Raw genomic sequence first — 7,227 nt, 5'->3', positions numbered from 1 at the left:
ACTTAATTACCTTTGTGGCTTGGGGAATAAGTGCCCCATATAGTGGCTATAGTTTAATAGGTGTCCTTAAAATAAATTTAGATATTATGATTTTGTTTCTATTGAATAATTCATGTGAAAACATAAAATCTTAAATGCATTAAAACAAATATTTGCAAACATATTTAATTTCTAATTACCCAGGCCTCATCTCATGAAAATCTTATTTTTAACTCAGTAATTTTATTTTATAAGAAATGCATTAGACATGACAGCAGATGTTGCCATTTAAATTATAGCTACTCTAGGAGAATTTGTATTTTCAAAAATTTCTGAGAATAACGTTAATCTCCTCATAACATATTGTGATATATTTTATCATGAAAACTTCATAAAGATTAGAATTTCAAGCAGTATGCTTGAACAAAGCAGTGATCACATTACTATTAAAAAGGTGTAGGCATTCCTGATGGGAAAACACCAAGAAAAGAATAAAGCCATGCTGAAAATGCAATGTCAGGATGCAGCAGTACAGCATCCATTCATAATAATATTGCTCGAATAGTATACTGGGCATCATTATCTTATGTAGAACAGAACATGTCTCAGGTGAACTGTCAGGCATATATTATTATCTAACACAGGAAGTTAGAAAACCCAAACAACTGCTTGGATCTTGGAGGAATGAATCAACTTTTGAAACCATTCCAGTTACTATGGAGACCCTGAGGATCTACTAGACGCTTGTATAGCATTCCTCAGAAGCCAGTTTTTGCTTCTTACATTCATTCTATTTGAACTCATTATAATTCAGGACAAGATTGTTTACTTTTTAAAATGCCAGTGTCAGTGTCTCTGATTGTGTTTCCCTTCATTCTCTTCGGAAACACAAATGTAACAAAAATGAGAGTATGAATAGTTATCATTAGTCATCATTCTGTATGCAACAGATTTTGCACACCAGACTGCCACCTCATAGGCTGCTGGTATGACAAGCCTATATAGAAGGCTGAAGACTTAGCTTAACCAGGGGTCTCCATTAAAGCCAAAGCACATGATTAAATACAGTGAAAAAAAAAAAAAACCTGATCACAGGAACCACAGAACACAAAGGCACTTAACGTTACATAGTTTTGTCTTTGGTGTAATGGCACAAGGCTATAAGTTATATGTTATTAAATTACTAAAGAAAGTTTGGATTTCACCAGGCATTGGTGGCACACGCCTTTAATCCCAGCACTCGGGAGGCAGAGGCAGGTGGATCTCTGTGAGTTCGAGGCCAGCCTGGCCTCCAGAGTGAGTTCCAGGACAGGCTCCAAAGCTACACAGAGAAACCCTGTCTCAGAAAAAAAAAAAGAAAAAAGAAAGAAAGTTTGGCTTTCTAAGAAGGTTTTGGTTTTAAGCCACATTTCATCAGGATTTAATTGGGGTGCTATTAAAAGTCCTTATATAAGATTCTAGATTACACATCCTTAGGTTTATGTAGTGTCTCTCTCTCTGAAACAATCAGGCTTTGCTCTATCATGGATAATAAGTATTTAGAATGGGGAGCGAGGAGATGGCTCAGTGGGCAAAGTCTTACAGAGCAAGCATGGGGATCTGGGTTTAAATTCCTGGCACCCACATAACAGCTGGGGATGGCTGTTCATGCCAGAAATCCCAGCACTAGGGCGCAGACAAGAGGGGCTCTGGGTCCTGCTGGCTAAACTGGTGAGCTTTGTAATCCATGAGAGACCCTGTCTCCAAAACAGTAGGAAGTAGAAAGTACTAGAGAAGGCATCTGATATTGAGTGAGCTCTGGCCTCCACAAATATGTATACACACACACACACACACACACACACACACACACACACACACACACACACACACCCATCACATTATTTCTTCTCCCTTCTTTGCAAAAAGTATTTTTATCAAGTCAAAACATTCCTTCATGAGCAGCAATTTTTATTCAGAAAATCAACTTGTGACTATTTGCCTTCTCCTTGTTTACAGCCACGATTACACACATTCCTTCTAGTAGTTTCTGAAGTCTAAGAGGCTGCTAGTTTGCAAATCTTTCTGTCTATTCCTATCAGATCACAAGAAAAAGCACAGATTGGACTATGTTCCTTTCTCAATGTAACATCTTTAGAACAGTTCGAATTCCACCCACCCAACCACCCCCTCAGTTAATTAGGTGAAAGGCTTTGTTAATTTGGTCCAAGGACTGGTTGCCAGTCACAAATTCATCAACTTTTCTCTTTTTGGACATTTATTCAGATGCTAGCTTTGGGGTGCTATCTTCCACCCTCCTTTCCATGTGTGTCCTGTCATGGGGTGGAATGGACAAGTGATGAGTTCTTCCCCTGAAACAGCTACCCCAACCACCACGCTGACTGCCCAGCCTTTGTGGGCCGCCTCGAGGGCTGCTCGCATGCCCTTCACATTGCTAATACACTCGAAGGAATAGTTCAGTCCCTCATCTGGCATCTCAATGAGTACTTCCTGGGTGGGTTTACTAAAATTTGGGGCGATAAAACATTCAAATGATCCAAATTCTTTGGCCTTTGCGAATTTGCCTTTATTGATGTCGATGCCAAGGATTCGGAACGCACCAGCCACTTTACATCCCACGATCACTGCTAATTCCATTCCTTCCAGGACAAAGATGGAACAGTTGGAACCAGGCTCCACCTTGGCAATGTTCACAGCAGCACTGTAACCGGTTGAAATACCGTAAAACCTGAGAAGGCAGGCTTTATCCAAAGGGCCACAGGATCGATTTCAGCAATGGTGATGTCAGCCACAACAGTGTACTCGGAAATGTTCCGGTTCCCCCAAAATCAAAGAGGCTTCCTTTGTGGGTAAACCTGCTAGTACCACCTGGCATGCATCCTTACCCCTCCCTGAGTGATGCTTGCGTCCTCCCTGAGTGACGCTTATCTTCTGGCAAAGGTCGTTTTAGGATTCAGACAAAATGTAAAACTGGATGACAGTGTCACCTGCCTTTACTTTAGTAACCTCTTTACCAACACTTTCCACAATTCTAGCACCTTCATGTCCCAAGATCACTGGGGAACACCCCTCGGGATCAGCTCCCTTCAGGGTAGAGTCATCAGTGTGGCAAATGGCAGTGGCAGTGGTCTTAAATTCGAACTTCATGAGCCTTGCAGGGTGCTACTTCTATCTCCACTATGGAGAGAGGCTTTCCGGCCTCCCAGGCAACTGCTGCCACATACCTAATCACCTGGTTCTCCACTTCTGCAAGTTCGGGTTTGTGCACTGATAATTCACCTATTTCTTCTCCTTAAGGAATGTGGGCCACTTTAGAAGGAGATTATCTCTGCCTATGTATCTACCTACCTTCCTATTGGTCGTTTAGGGACTGTTATGTCTACACTCAAGGCTATGAATTTAATATTATAGCATCCCAGTTTGTGTTTTTTAACTGGTTAATAACATACATTATGCAATTTGAGAAACTCTACATAACTCTATAATAACATAAACATTTCATAGTATACAGATACATACAACCATATCCAACTTTTCTTGCATGGGTTCTGGGAATCAAACTCAGACCAACTGATTTGCCTAGCAAATGTTATCCCACTGAGCCGTCCTTCAGCCCATAATTATATGACTCTTTAAAAGTAGAAATAAAGAAGTTAACCCACAATTAATGGGGCCTTTATTAGACACATTCTGGCAATCCTATATTTATTCAGGAATTCTGAAAATTTGATTATTTTATAGAATTTAGGAACAGATATTTTTTGCTATGTCAATATTTGTGTAATTGTAACTGATATTTTTTCTTACTACTTCATCCACCTTGTTATTTGACAGTGTCAATGAAAATGATGGTAATAGTGATTCTGTAAAATCTCCAAGGTAATGCCAATGCTGACACTGTCATAGAAGGGACTCGGGAAATAAGTGTTCTTAAAATGTTTATTTATAATATGAATAAGTGAAAAGTAAATGTTGTCAGTGATTCCTAAGAAAACAAGATGTGGGGAAGACTGATATATACAGTTTTAGGAACTGGGAAACAAATCTAAACATTACCACTCAGAGACTTTTGTAGCCATTTACATTAAATAAAGACATATGGGAAAACCGCTGAAATTATACAAAGCAACCAACCAAAGCAAAAAGAAAAAAAAAAAAACCAAAAAACAACAACAACAAAAAACAAATCCATAAAAGTCACACAGGATGTGGCATAATTAAACCAAACAATTTTGTTTAAGTGAAAGCATAATTGTTTTGCACTTGCAAACTGCCAAGGAAATCCTTCAACAGCCATGAGGAAGGTAACAGAACATTCCTCCTCCAGAAGTAAATGGCTTATCAATGCCCATGCCCTCATCCACTTGCATTCTCGAATTGTTTGTTTGTGTTTGTTTGTTCATTGGTTTTCTGAGGCAGCTCTATCTCTTCCTGAGATGTGAGGTAAAGAACATGTGCAAACTTGATGAGTAGTGTTATCAGGAAAAAGCAAAAAGAGCTGTGTCCTGTGTTGTGTTGTGCTGAGCAAACATCCCATCTCAGAGGCCCTGTGTCTCTCCTGGGAGCACTCAGGGTCTGCACAGGATTTAAAGCTGGAATCTTAGAACCAAATACACTGGAGACCTTGGCCTAAAATGATACAAGGAGCCAGTAAAACATTCTAATACAATGTTTTAAGCAGACATATAGATGCCTACAAGAGGAGCCTTAAATTGAAGTTCTGAGGGAGAACAGCCCACAAGAATATAATTTGATTATTATCTTAAATGAATTTTCTGGATATCTGAGCTCATATGCCCCAATTTAGTTGGCTATGTAGTGTGGTTCCACAATAACAAATCTAAACCATTACTAGGAGGACGTGAGGTTCGAAGAGATTAATGGGGAATGGACATTTTAGGGTATCAACATGTTGCCTTTCCATAGCATAATCTATAATTTCAAACATATATTTCTGAAGTCTTTTCATGTTAAGATTCATCTTAAGTATCTCCAGGCAGAAACTCCCAGAAATAATAACCTGTTTCTGGGCAGTACATGCATTATAATAACAGGTCTATTTTATTATTATTATTATTATTATTATTATTATTATTATTATTAAACTCTAATATTTAAGTCTAGTTTCATGTTGCACTATCCTGATTATTACAGCTTTATATTGTCCTAAAATCATACATAGCAACGCCTTTATCTTTGTTATCTCCAAATAGCAAAGAACTATTTTCCAACATATGGCACAAAGCCAGATTACTCTGATTTTAAAACCAGAATGTAGTGGTTTGGATAAGAAAGCCCCTCATAGGCTCATATATTTTCTGCTTGGTCCCCAATTAGTGGAACTGTTTGGGAAGGGTTAAGAGGTGTAGCCTTGTTGAAGGATGTGTGTTACTGGGTGTGGGCTTCTCGATTTAAAAAGACTCAGAACCCTTCCCAATCTCTGTCTCTGCCTCTCTCTCCCTCCCTCCCATTCCATTCTCTCTGATTCATAGCTTTTTCTCACTACATAAGCACTCAGCTGCTGCTACAATGCTCTGACTACCTGCCTGCTGCCATACTGCCACCATAAAAGTCATGGACTCTCGCCCTCTGAAACTGTAAATGCAAGGTAACTCATTTGTTCTAAAAGTTGCTTTGGTCTTGATGTCTTATAACAGTAATAGAAAAGTAACTACGACATGGAAGTTGAGCACAAAGAAAAAGTATTTCAGACTAATAACAAATAAATATTGGCACAAACTTATTTTTATTAGCAAATAAAATCTAGCAATATATAAAGGGAATAGTACATTTCACGAAGTAGATTTTATTTTGTGATGAACTCAAATGTATTTTGGAAAGTCTAGAAACTTTGTTGTTTTCTTATAAGGTTTAAAATAACCTTTTTAAAAACAAATTCCTGCTTGGATTTTGATTGGAATTACATTCAATATGATGATCAAATTGGAGCAAATATGGCCTAAACAATAATGAGTTGCTTAACCCATGAAAACATTACATTTTTCATTGATCAATTGTTTACCAGTTCATATCTGATGCTTCTCTGCAATGTTTTAAACTTTAAAATAGTGCATGCTCTGAAATTTTAACCATGGATATTTCATATAAATGGATGCTCTTGTAGATGGCTCTGTCCTTATATGTATATTTATATTTTATATATTTTTACTTATTATTTTTTATTATTTATATTTTTCAATTTTCATTGTCTGTATAAAAAACAGAGCAGAAGTAACAAAAGCAGAATCTATTTTTTTCTTCTTTTTTTTGAATTACAAACAAGATTGAATTACATGACAATCCCAGTTCCCTTCTCCCTCCCTTCCTCCCCTACCAACACCCCAACTAAAACCTCTACCTATCACATATCCTTTCTTCTAATCTACACCTGACTCAACCTTTCTGCTCCCTCATGACCTCTGCATCCTTCCTTTTCTTCCCTTCTCGGTCTCGTAGCTCCCTCCCCGCAAAAGCAGGATCTTAAAATAGAGATCATATTTAACACATGCTTCACTCAAAAAGATGCTTAGGTGCTAAATTAGCTTATGCAAAGATGTGCACCATGATTTTCAGCCATTAGGGAAATGAAGTCATTAAAACGGCAGTGTAATTCCAACTTTCACCTATTACTGAAGCTACTAATTTTATGAAATGCAAACAATCGAATAATTTTTGGTAACAGAATATTTAGAATTCACATTCATAATATATATATTTAATAGGAATGGAAAACTGGATAATCATTGAAGAGAATTACTCAATGGGTTTTACATATTTAATCATCCATTTATATATCACCTATGAAGCTCATTGCTAGGTTTTTTGTCTAACTGGAGTGTAGCTTACATTTATACAAAAATCTGTACATGAAAATCTACAGCAGCCTGATTATAATTACCAAGGATGACACACAAGGGGATTTCGTTTTTTAGAGTGATGAGTCTTCATCATCACTAAAATACCTGGCATTTCGTTATGCTGGTAATTACCCGAGTGTACAATTTTATCAAGTATCATTAAAATGTATATTTAAGATGGCAAAGTTCCTTCTATAGTAACCATGCCTCAATGCCCTTCACTTAGAAATGCTGTACTCATTTCTAAAATTGCTCTATGGAAGGTGATTTTTAAGAGGGGCTGGAAAGCTGTGCCTGAATCAGGAAAACAGAAATACTCAAATCCACAAAGACTTTGATTTCCCAGGATTCAGTCTAATGAACAATGTTGCATTAATAGCGACTTCAAGAG

The 7,227-nt window shown here is 37.5% G+C and overlaps 1 pseudogene; it reads right to left on the bottom strand.

The window, feature by feature from the left end:
- Positions 1-2,149: 2,149 nt before the first annotated feature.
- On the bottom strand, positions 2,150-6,948 carry LOC100759594 (annotated as a pseudogene).
- Between the last annotated feature and the right edge of the window lie 279 nt (positions 6,949-7,227).

Source organism: Cricetulus griseus, chromosome 2 (genome assembly GCF_003668045.3).
Source record: "Cricetulus griseus strain 17A/GY chromosome 2, alternate assembly CriGri-PICRH-1.0, whole genome shotgun sequence".
NCBI classification, from domain to species: Eukaryota; Metazoa; Chordata; class Mammalia; order Rodentia; family Cricetidae; genus Cricetulus; species Cricetulus griseus.
Note: the sequence above shows the minus strand (reverse complement) of the source record. Positions and strands in the feature narration are given on the sequence as shown.